Source organism: Topomyia yanbarensis, chromosome 2 (genome assembly GCF_030247195.1).
Source record: "Topomyia yanbarensis strain Yona2022 chromosome 2, ASM3024719v1, whole genome shotgun sequence".
Classification (NCBI taxonomy): domain Eukaryota; kingdom Metazoa; phylum Arthropoda; class Insecta; order Diptera; family Culicidae; genus Topomyia; species Topomyia yanbarensis.
Window position 1 is genome coordinate 59,060,991 of NC_080671.1, and position 11,878 is coordinate 59,072,868.

Here is an 11,878-nt window from a genome sequence, read left to right on the forward strand (position 1 = left end):
TTAAAACTTGGAAAAACGACAACAAATCGATGCGGTGTACATCGATTTCTCGAAAGCTTTCGACCGTGTTCCTCATCAGCTTACTGTGGAAAAGCTAGGGCGGACTGGATTGCCCGACTGGCTGACTAATTTGGATCTCCTGGACTTTGTGAACCGTATCGCCTCTGCGACTTGTAACTACAATATCGGATCCCTTCCACATTACATCGGGTGTTCCTCAAGGAAGTCATCTTGCACCTCTTCTTTTTGTACTCTTCGTGAACGACATTTGCAGTGAATTGTCGTCGACTAAACTCATGTATGCAGATGATTTGAAAATGTGCCATGTTATAAAAACTATGGTCAGTCAACCAGTGCGCTTTACAAATGGACCTCGGAAGGGTTATGGATTGGGGTGACAGAAATGGCATGAGTGTGAACATTAGACTGCCCAGAAAAATAATGAAGTTTTGAAAACTCAATCGGCCCACCCCTCAGTCGATCCCGGGTCCCACGAGGAGTACTTGGACCAAATTTGAAGCAAATCGGACAAGTCTAGCTACCGGACCAACGTGCCTGAATTTTGTATGGGATTTTTCGACAATTTACATGGAGAAAACCCACTAACTCGCATTTTCGCCGCTAGGTGGCACCGTATGCATCGTAATATCACTACAAGTGAAAATAAGAAAGATAATTTAATTGTCTACAACTTTGTCGAAGACTCCTAGTGAATCCGGCTTTGTTAAAAGAAGTTATCAAACTTTGAACGAAGTGATGTTTGAGTTAGTTTTGCATGGGGCCTAGCGGTGCATGGTTGTATATCAGAACTGGATTCTCATAAACTAAACATTTTTGTGAAATAATCGTTAGATTTAGCTCAATAGTATGTTCAGAAGAATTATAGCACATAATACGATTTTTGTTTTGGTTAGAAAATTTTAGTTCCACCTGTGTCCGCATAGAGGGCGCCAATACTAACTTTTCATAGAAGTTAGATAGAATATCTAAATGTTCAGACAAATTATTGCAAAATTCTTGTTCTATAACTTTGTGGAAGACACCTAATTTCTATCTCTTTCCGTTGAAAAGTTAGTGTTGGCGTCATCTATGTGGTGACAGGGGGAACTAAAATTTTTTAACCAAAACATAACTCGTATCATTTGTTACATTTCTTCTGAGTATACTATTCAGCCAAACATAACCTTCATTTAACAAAAATGTATAATTCGTGTACTGAGTATTGATACACAATAAGGCAAAGGGATCATCCATAAATGACGTAGCATTATATGGGGGAGTTTTGTATGTTGTGATGATGTGTGATTACAGGGGGGTAGGGGGTCATGTACATGCTACGTAACTTTTTTAAAGGGGAAAAACTTACATCGCTTTTTTATTTTTTTTTTAATTTTACGGGGACAAGGGGGGGGGAGAGTTACCGTCAAGCTACGTAATTACCAGGGGGGTACTTAGAGGTTTGTGACGAAATGCTACGATGGCGGAGGGGGGTGTTTAAAATCGCTCAAAAAATGCTACGTCATTTATGGACGGTCCCAAAGGCCTCCCCTCTCATATTGTGGCAAATGTCAAAGTAAGCTCAGATGCCAAATTTCACATCATTTGGACAATTTTAGACACCCGCCCACTTCGCTTGAAATTTTTTGAAATTGGTAGTATGGGAAAATACGGAGGAAGAATACATTAAATGCTATAACTTTTGAAGTAGCAATCAGAAAATTACAATTTATACCTCCTTTGAAAGCAAATAATCTTAGTATTTGAATGCAGACATTTTTGTTTCTAGGAAAATACGGGAAAGTGGTGCACTGGGTCATTTTGGCCCCAAAATCCCATATTTTTAATGATTTTTCTGCTCCGTGACGCAAATCATACATATTTTGTACTTTTTCTAATGTGAACTTAGTCCGAATACGAGAAGTTGGGGTTATAGGGCTTTTTTCATTCATATTAAATTTTATCATTTTCTCATACATATATCTCTATTATTCTTCAATCAATTTTCATAAAATGTAACTTGTTGAACGTGTATAATTCTGAGGAATAAAACAAAAATAAAAACGTTTGAGTTAAAATTCAGAAACATCAAACTTTTTGATATTTACTCTAGAAATCGCATTTTTTCATTATTTGTCCTAGTACCTCAACTTTTCCTATTTTTCCAGGAATTAAAGTTTTCTCATGTGATCCCTAAGCATATTTTACTCTAAAATAGTTAATCAAATAAGAATTTTGTTTTTAAATGAAGATAATATGTGTGATATTATGATAAAAATGTGAAATCGACACTATATGTCAGATAACTTGATGTTCCTGAATTTTACCGGTAACGAATCTATTTCTGTTATAATCCTAAGGATTTTCCACGTTCAACAAGGTATAGTTTATGAAAATTGAGTGAAGAATAATATGCACGAGAAAATGATGAAATTTAATATGAATGACAAAAGACCATTTAACCCCAACTTCTCGTATTTGGACAAAGGTTAAAAAGGCTCCGATCGATTTTTGAGATATTTTCGCATTAGAAAAACTACAAAATATGTATGGTTTGCATCACGTAGCAGAAAAATCATTGAAAATGTGAGATTTTGGGGACAAAATGACCCAGTACACCACTTTCCCGTATTTTTCTAGAAAAAAAATATATATGCATTAGGGCATAGCAAAAAAAATTTCTTTTGAATTCTCAAAGGCCCCCCCTCTCATATTGTGATAAATGTCAAAGTAAGCTCAGATGCCAAATTTCACATCATTTGGACAATTCTAGACCCCCGCCCACTTCGCTTGAAATTTTTGAAATTGGTGCTATGGGAAAATGTGGAGGAAAAATATATTAAATGCTATAACTTTTGAAATAGCAATCAGAAAATTACAATTTATACCTCTTTTTAAAGGAAATAACCTTAGTATTGGAATGAAGATACTCCTGTTCCTATAAAAATACGGGATTGTGGGGTATTGGGTCATATTGGCCCCAAAATCCCCTATTTTTTAATTTTTCTGCTCCGTGGTGCAAACCATACATATTTTGCAGTTTTTCTAATGTGACAAAATCTCAGAAATCGAATGGAATCTTTTAGACCTTTGTCCGAATACGAGAAGTTGGGGATATAGGGCCTTTTGTCATTTATGTTAAATTTTTTCATTTTCTCGTGCATATATCTCTATTATTCTTCATTCAATTTTAATAAATTGTACCTTGTTAAACGTGGAAAATTCTTAGAAATACAACAAAAATAGATTTGTTTGCGTTAAAATTCAAAAACATGAAATTTTTTGACATTAACTCTACAAACCACATTTTTATCATTACATGTCCTAATACCTCAACTTCACCTATTTTTCCAGGTATGAAACTTCTCTCATGTGATTCATAAGCGCATTTTTCACTATAAATAGTAAATTAAATAAGAATTTTGTTGTTAAATGGAGTTAATGTGTGCGATTTTATGATAGAAATGTGAAATCGAGACTATATGTCAGATAATTTGATGTTTCTGAATTTTACCGGTAACGAATCTGTTTTTATTTTGTTTCTTAGGATTTTCCACGTTGAACAAGGTACTATTTATAAAAATTGAATGAACAATAATAGAGATATATGCACGAGAAAATGATAAAATTTAATATAAATGACAAAAGGCCCTATAACCCCAACTTCTCGTATTCGACCAAAGGTCTAAAAGGTTCCGTACGATTTCTGAGATTTTGTCACATTAGAAAAACTGCAAAATATGTATGGTTTGCACCACGGAGCAGAGAATTCAAAAAATTAGGGGATTTTGGGGTCAAAATGACCCAGTACCCCACTTTCCCCTATTTTTATAGAAAATGGAATATCTCCATTCCAGTACTAACGTTATTTCCTTTAAAAAGAGGTATAAATTGTAATTTTCTGATTGCTACTTCAAAAGTTATAGCATTTAATGTATTTTTCCTCCATATTTTTCCATACTACCAATTTCAAAAAATTTCCAGCGAAGTGGGCGGAGGTCTACAATTGTCCAAATGATGTGAAATTTGGCATCTGCGCTAACTTTGACATTTGTCACAATATGAGAGGGGGGGGGGCTTTGAGAATTCAAAAAAAAAAAAATTTGCGATGCCCTAATACACAACCATGCACTGCTAGGCCCCATGCAAAACTGACTCAGACATCGCTTCGTTAAAGTTTGATAACTTCTTTTAACAAAGCCGGATTCACTAGCAGTCTTCGACAAAGTTGTAGACAATTAAATTATATTTCTTATTTTTACATATAGCGATAATACGATGCATACGGTGCCACCTAGCGGCAAAAATGCGAGCTAGTGGGTTTTCTCCATGTAAATTGTCGAAAAATCCCATACAAACTTCAGGCGCGTTGATCCGGTAGCTAGACTTGTCCGATTTGTTTCAAATGTGGTCCAAGTACTCCTTGTGGGATCAGAATCGACTCAGGGGTGGGCTGATAGGGGTCATTTTTTCCTGTCACTCTAGTGAACATTCAGAAATGCAGCATAATCACTTTCGCACGAATACAATGGCCCATTGTTTTCGAATACTTGATGTGTTCTGCTCCTGTAGAACGGGTCGCATCCGTCAAGGATCTAAGTGTCACCCTCGACTGTAAACTACGGTTTTCCGCACATGTTTCTTCTGTCATAACTAAATCCTACGCTGTACTTGGACTCATCAAGCGCAACACTTGTGATTTCACTGATGATTTAAGAAGAGTATTTTAAGAGCTTCGGTTTGTTAAAAAGAAAGAAAAATGTATGTCCCGATTTTGTCAAAATCTCCGTTTTAACAGCCTAAAACTCACCAAAGGGTTGTTAAAAACGGATCTTCACTGTATTAGAATTGCCTAAAGTTGATGCAAGTTATTATGAAAATTCTACTAGTTAACTTGAGTGCTTATGCTACAGAATTTGCGAAGTTAAAGGCTGATGAAGTACTATCTCTGATAGTCGACACTAAGCTAACAAGGCATCAATACTTATTAATTTGCGCATAAGTAGTAGAAAGGCGTCTGGAGTACTATAGTGCTCTAAATTTTCATAACTTTTCCTACCCAGTAATCTCTAGCTAATTAAATGTCGTTAAAATGTAAAAAAGTGTTACACCTAAATCGAAAATACAGCTAAGAAATCAACCGAATTGAGGCTAGCCTAAACACACAATTAATAAAATCGTCGATTAAAACCAACAAACGATACCGTGTTGATAGCTGAAAGTCATAGTAAGAATAGTAAGAATGTTGATGGATTATCTCATCTAATATAAAATTTGTAGTAAAAAAGTTACAGTTTACTAAAGTACGGGGAAACCTAATCCGCAAGAACCGAATTGACGATAATGAAATTGGATAGTTCATTTATGTTCTCCTTCGTACTCATTACCAACTATTGGAAAAACTAGATGTAGAAATAGATGGTGTGAGGGGAAGCTGAGAAGGGGCTGATGGAGTATGAAGCACCCAACCGCATATTATACCCACCATTTGAGATTTGGTTTATGAAAATCGGTTTAGTCATCACGGAGTAATCGATGTGACTAATTCTGGAATACGTCCAGAACCCGAACTGTCGATAGTGGACATTATATTCAAAGAATCTTTGATTGGCCATCAGTGATCTAGTCCTGTAAATAGAAATGATGTTATCTAGACTTGCAAAAAGAAATGGATTTTTAACCTTTGAAGTATTACGATTGTACCGGTTTATATGGGAAATTCCTATGTGGTCGCAATAAACAACCTGTAACTCCGGAACCAACTGTCAGATACGAATGAAATTCAATAACAGTCCATGGGAGTATTGTGTCTTTCATTTGAAACCAAGTTTATAAAAATCGGTCATGAATTCTCTGAGAAAAAGGTGTGAGATTAACTTACGAACTTGGAAAGTACCTGGTGGCATCAATAACCGTCATAGGTGGCCAATGTGGTCAAAGCTGCTTAGAATGATCATTAGTGATCTAGACTTGCAAATCCGAGTTATTTTGCACCCTTTTTGATATGTATTACACCATTTGGACATCATGGTGTTGCCATTTTATATGGGAATTTGCTGGGCGACCGCACTCTCCAACCCGTAACACCGGAACCGGAAGTCCGATCGACAAAAAATTCAATAGCAGCTTATGGGAGCGTTATATCTTTCATTTGAAAACAAGTTTGAGCGATTCGGTTCAGCCTTTTCTAAGAAAAGTGAGTGAGATTTGAAAACACGCACACATACACACACATACAGACATTTGTCAATTTCGACGAACTGAGTCGAATGGTATATGAGACTCGGCCCTCTGGGCCTCGGTTAAAAAGTCGGTTTTCAGAGTGATGGCATATCCTTTCTTTATGAGAAAGGCAAAAATCGAAGAAAAAGTTTCTGTCCATAAATTTGAAACAAAAAGGTCCATTCTGTAGCCCATCGATGGAGATTTGAAGGACTCCGGTGAATTACGCCATTTGATCCAAAATTGTTAAAACAATATTAAATATGCAGAGCAAGAATTATATACCTAAAAATTTCAGATAGGTAGATTGTTACGAATTTAAACTGCCTAGAGCTGGTAATACTCGTTTTATGCTACCTCTTTGGACGTATATTTACGTCTTTGTTTTCGATATGATGTCTTTCACCTAGTATTACTTCTAAGAAAAGATTCCAATGAATAAAAAAATCTATTTGTGACACTATGACCTGATTACTTCACCCACGCTTAGCTTTTAAACCAGACTTTGCCATCCGTTAAACCTGGATTAAAAATAAAGTGTGTGATGCAATCGGTCATTTCGCATTGTAAATTTGAATAATGTGAAGCATCATCAAAACACCATTTAATAGCATACAGAATCTTGCGCATTCCAGGCGTGGGATGATAGATCTAGACCAACAGCCTGATCAATGTTCATTCCCTTCCTTATGTTTCCGATTGGTGGAAACGCTTCTATGCATGACCCCAACGGTTCATTTTCCAAACCAGTTTTACTTATAGATCAACGCGTGTCTACTTATTTATAGATACCCGAATCGAAACAAAGTTCAGAGAGCAAGCCCATTTTGCCCGAATCACCAATGGAATGCTTGACTTCATTGCGTGCCGCGATAGATTCAAGCGTAAAGTTCAACATAACGCTTTGTTTGGTTTGTTCACCCCACCCGCACCATTTTCACAACTTACGGTCGTTCCCAATGACGAACCCCACCCCGGATGGGTCATGCAATTTTCTCCAAACCATATTGCCATTTTGGCTAATGTCCTCCCCCTTTGTGCTTCTCCAGCAGAATGGCGGCAAAAAGTTGAATTGCGTGATTCAAACCATTTAGTCGCAGACGTCACTTCTTCGTTCTGCTCCAGCGAAGGCGTTCTCCACGGCGGAAAAGTAGGATAAACGAAGGAAGGGCGTGTGGTGCTCGACTTGAGCCTGACCACAGTCAAAGCTGTCGCCCTTTCGATTCACACTTGACGTGACATATTACTACGGCGAGATTTAAGATTAGCCAGCCCTTCATTGTCAACTGGTACTATTTGGAATTTTGCACTGCCTGGAACAATGAAGGGTAGCTAGTAAACAGGGTTTTCCGCTGACGGTGATACAGGTGATTGATTTACACGCGGGGCGAGTTACAGTGTACAATATTAGCTTAGCAGAGTCTCTCCATCTGGGGGGTTAGCCGGCGAACCCGCTATCGTTGTTCATCGCTCCACGGTGACGCAGAGTGACTGTGCAATTAGTGATTTAATATTTATTGTGTTTACATTATTGTGCGGAAAACGTGATTAATGTCGTGGAATTCTGAGTTTAGCCAAGGGGAAGACAAGTCATTAACGTTTTGAACTGGGTATGGCAAAGGAACCAGGAATGTTGTTCCTCGGCGCAAAACGCAGTGATTCGTGCTGTTGATTATGACAGAAGTTTTACACGTAGGTTTTAAAATTTGATAGTATAGCGGTATACCTGAAAGCATCCTATCTCTCAATGGCACAACTGATCGAACCAGATTTATATAGCCTTGTCCAAAATAGTGGTAGATTACACTAGTTAGGTTTTGTTATTATTTAGTATAGTATCATCGATTAGAATAGTGACAAAACGCCATATTAGGTAAAAACATGGATTATTGATCATGCTTTCTCAAAAATGGCAAAAGTTGTTTTTGGAGGGACTCAGTTTTGTAAATTTCACCGTTCCACAGTGGGTTTATATGCCAAAAAAGTGCGTTTAATTATTCATGCGAAAACGGTGGAGTGTACAATAACGATGTCTTCTGGAATATTTTGTGATATTCCAAGACCTTCATTTTGGTGCTATGGCTACTGTTCACGCATTTCACAACTCTTCTCACTTTTGAATCTTTCGAAAGTTTTTAGTGCTGTTTACTTTACTTCAAGGGACATTAGCGGTGGAAGTTCAAGCTTCTTGATAGTGGTTAACATTCAAGGTGATCCGGAGATATGGATTCGTCTTGCCGGTATAGGTATCCTTACAGCTTTCTTCGTAGTTGAGTCGATTCCATCTGCAGGCTACTGTCCGCGAGTGGTGAGCTGTAAAGGAGAGACATTTGTACGTGAACTGTTAGTTTGAAAATTAGAATGGGGCGCTTAACTTGTGTCATGTCCCAGCCGAGGGTTCTAGGAACTCACACGGAGAGGCTTGGTTCTGTACAGGTGAGCCACATACCGCTCGATTGCCCTGAGCTTGGGTCAGGATCTCGTCTGTCGATTCATTTCCCCAAGTAGGGACCGGGAGCTCGTCCGGCGGCTCTGTTTCATGAGCAAGGGCCTTCATCTGGCGTTGTTGGCGCAGGGTACTACTCGATGCGGGACTCGGTGCTACGCTGGGTGGCGTAACCTCAACAGACAGTAAGCAGAGGTTCGGGATGGCGCATTGAACGATGCTGAAGCTCGACTTCACGGTGGCGACACGAATAAGGCCGTTAGGACAGGGATGAACGCTGAGCACGAGTCCCAGGGGCCATTGCAATGGCAGTGTTCTCTCATCTTTGAGAGCGACGTTTGAAACAATGGCTAGGTTGTCCATGGCTTCTGTCCAGCGGTTGCGATTTTGCAGGGTAACGAGATACTCCAATGTGCCAACGAGTCCAGAAGTGCTGAGTTAGCTGTTGCACACTTTCCCATCGAGACAACCTGGATTCAGGAACTTCACGGTAATCTGGATCAGGTACCGGATTCAGCGGACGAGCGATCAGGAAATGTCCTGGGGTTAGAGCAAGCTCATTGGAAGGATTGTCCTGTAACGGCGTGATTGGGCTAGCGTTTAGCATTGACTAGACCTGAATAAATGCGATTTGCAGTTCGGATACGGTTAGGTAAGCATTTCCGAGGATTTTTCCAAGCAAGGTCTTCACGGACTTCACGCAGGATTCCCAGATTCCACCGAATGTGAAGTACGATGAACTGGAACTGTCCGCTGTCTGCAAATTCGTTAGCTACTGCATCTTGGCAACCTTGGGTTCGAAACAGCTTCCGGAGTTCATTCAGTTCTCGCAGTGCTCCAACGAAGTTCATTCAGTTATCGCAGTGCTCCAACGAAGTTCGTTGCGTTGTCGCAGTAGATATGCTCGGGTTTTTCTCTACAGCCGATGAATCTTCGCAATGAATGTGCTGGTGGTCAGATCTGACACAAGATCCAAGTCCTTTGGCTTTGGTAGCCATACATAACGTACACGGTGATGTATGCTTTGAAGAATGGCAATCTCTTACTTCGGAGTGACGTTCTCACGTTCATTGGCCCAGCCTAGTCAACGCCAACATTCTGAAACGGGTACGTCTGGTTGATCCAAACGGATGTCAAATCCCCCATCAGCTGCAGTAACAGTTTGGGTTCGGCACGTGCGCTGACTATGCAGCCGTGTACAAAGTTGCGAACTAAGTTCCGTCTGCCGAGAGACCAGCATCTTTGGCGCAACGAGGACAATAGCAGGCTGGGACCGGCATGGAGCGTCTTGTGCTGTTCTCTCATGGCGATCATATCGGTGAGACGAGGTTTGGAGAGGACGATCGAGAGTCTTCCGTCGACAGGTATTCCAGCATTGTGAAGCCGGCCACCGATACGAGTAATGCCGTCTACGAGTGTCTAGTGCTAATACCGTAGTTTGGATATACGGTGGACTTTTCCGATGGGTTCAAGTTGGTGTATCTCCTTGGCAAAGTGCTGCTGTTGTATGCGACGGACAAGATTGAGTAGAGTGCGATCCATGTCAATAGCCGTCAACGGGTTGACAAGAATTGGTTAGTGATTCTTGCGGTGGAGACAGTTTTCGGCGAAACGTCGAAGAAGTGTGCCGATACGCAGTAACTGACGGAGATTGGAATACCGATCTACAATATCTGACGGTTCTTCACTCACGACCGGAAGGGCAAAATACTTTCGGATCTCCGTTTGGACTAAGTTTGGCTTCGCTACGACGACGTCCTTCGCTAGCCAAGGAGCGGATATTGGTTTCAGCTACTGCGGACCGTTCCACCACAGTGCACTGACGAAGAGTTCGTCGAGGTCCATTCTTCGAGAAACGAGACCGGCGGGATTGTCTTCGGATGGGACATGAATTGAAACGACGTAAGCTCTTGGATTTCAGCCACCCGGTTGGCTACTAACGACTTCCACGTTGATTGAGTTGCGGAAATCCAGCTCAAGATGATGGAAGAATCGGTCCACAGATATGTGGTGGTGGTGATGTCCATACTGTCCTGAACTTATCCCAGAAGTCTGAACAGGAGTTGAGCTGCACATAGCTCGAGGTGCGGAATGGTTTGAGTCCCTATCTGAGTGACCTTGCACTTGGAAACCAACAGGCGAACTGTACAAGGGCCCTCGGCAGATAGATGCATTCGCCATATGCAGACTCCGAAGCGTCGCTGAATCCGTGAATCTCCAAGCGATCGTAGCCCTAACACATAGCGGGAAACTCGAAGGCGAACAAGTGACGAAAGCTTCTAGTCAAATTCCTGCCATTCGTTAACGAATCCGTTAGCCACTGGTGTGTCCCAGTCGAGATGGAGTTTCCAAAGACTCTGCAGCATGCTTTTCGCCTCTGCAATGGTCGATCCAATCAAACTTAAGGGGCCGAAAAGACTACGATCTGAGAGAAGATCGTTCGTTTGATCAGAACCATGCTTTCCTTCCAATTCAGCGTCTTAAACGAAAGGAAATCGGTTGACGGCTCCCAGCGGAGGCAAGTACAATCACAGAGGACTCGTGGTCCAAATCGAGTAATGTTTCCGTCTTTCGGAGCTCCAACGGAATGATAACAGGAACAGGTTGACAATTTGAAGACAGTTGTCGGAGAGGAAGTCCTGCGCAAGCGAGTATTGCAATGAGCTGTTTGCAGCTATCGTCCGAACAGGACAGCAAATTGTCGACGTAGAAGTCGTGGCGGACAGTGGGTTCCGCCAGCGGAAAATGTAACCCTTCATGATCGCCGAGCTTCTGCAGCACCCTAGTTGCCGTAGGTGATGGTGCTGACAACTTTTCAGTGGAGTCTCAGGATCTTCGCGCCAGAGAAGGAGCTGGAGTGGTTGGTCGGTGGAGTGGACCAAAATCGGCCGGTACATTTTTCCAATTTCCGCAGATATCATGAACTGATGGATTCGAAAATGGAGGTCATCGTTCAGCGAGATACCAGACTTCGAGTGGCATGATGAGTCGAATACAGTACGAAGTTTTGTAGTGGTGCTGTCGAGTTTCATAATAGCGTGGTGCGGAGGGAAGTATTGCGGTTGCACGTCGATTTCATCGGGGCCAATCTCCCGCATATGTCCCAATCTCACGTACTCGTGGATGAAATACTGGTTCATCACCTTCTTTTCGGGACTCGCACCGAATGAGCGTTCTGGAGAGAAGAATCGACAAGTGGCGTTGTATTTGTTG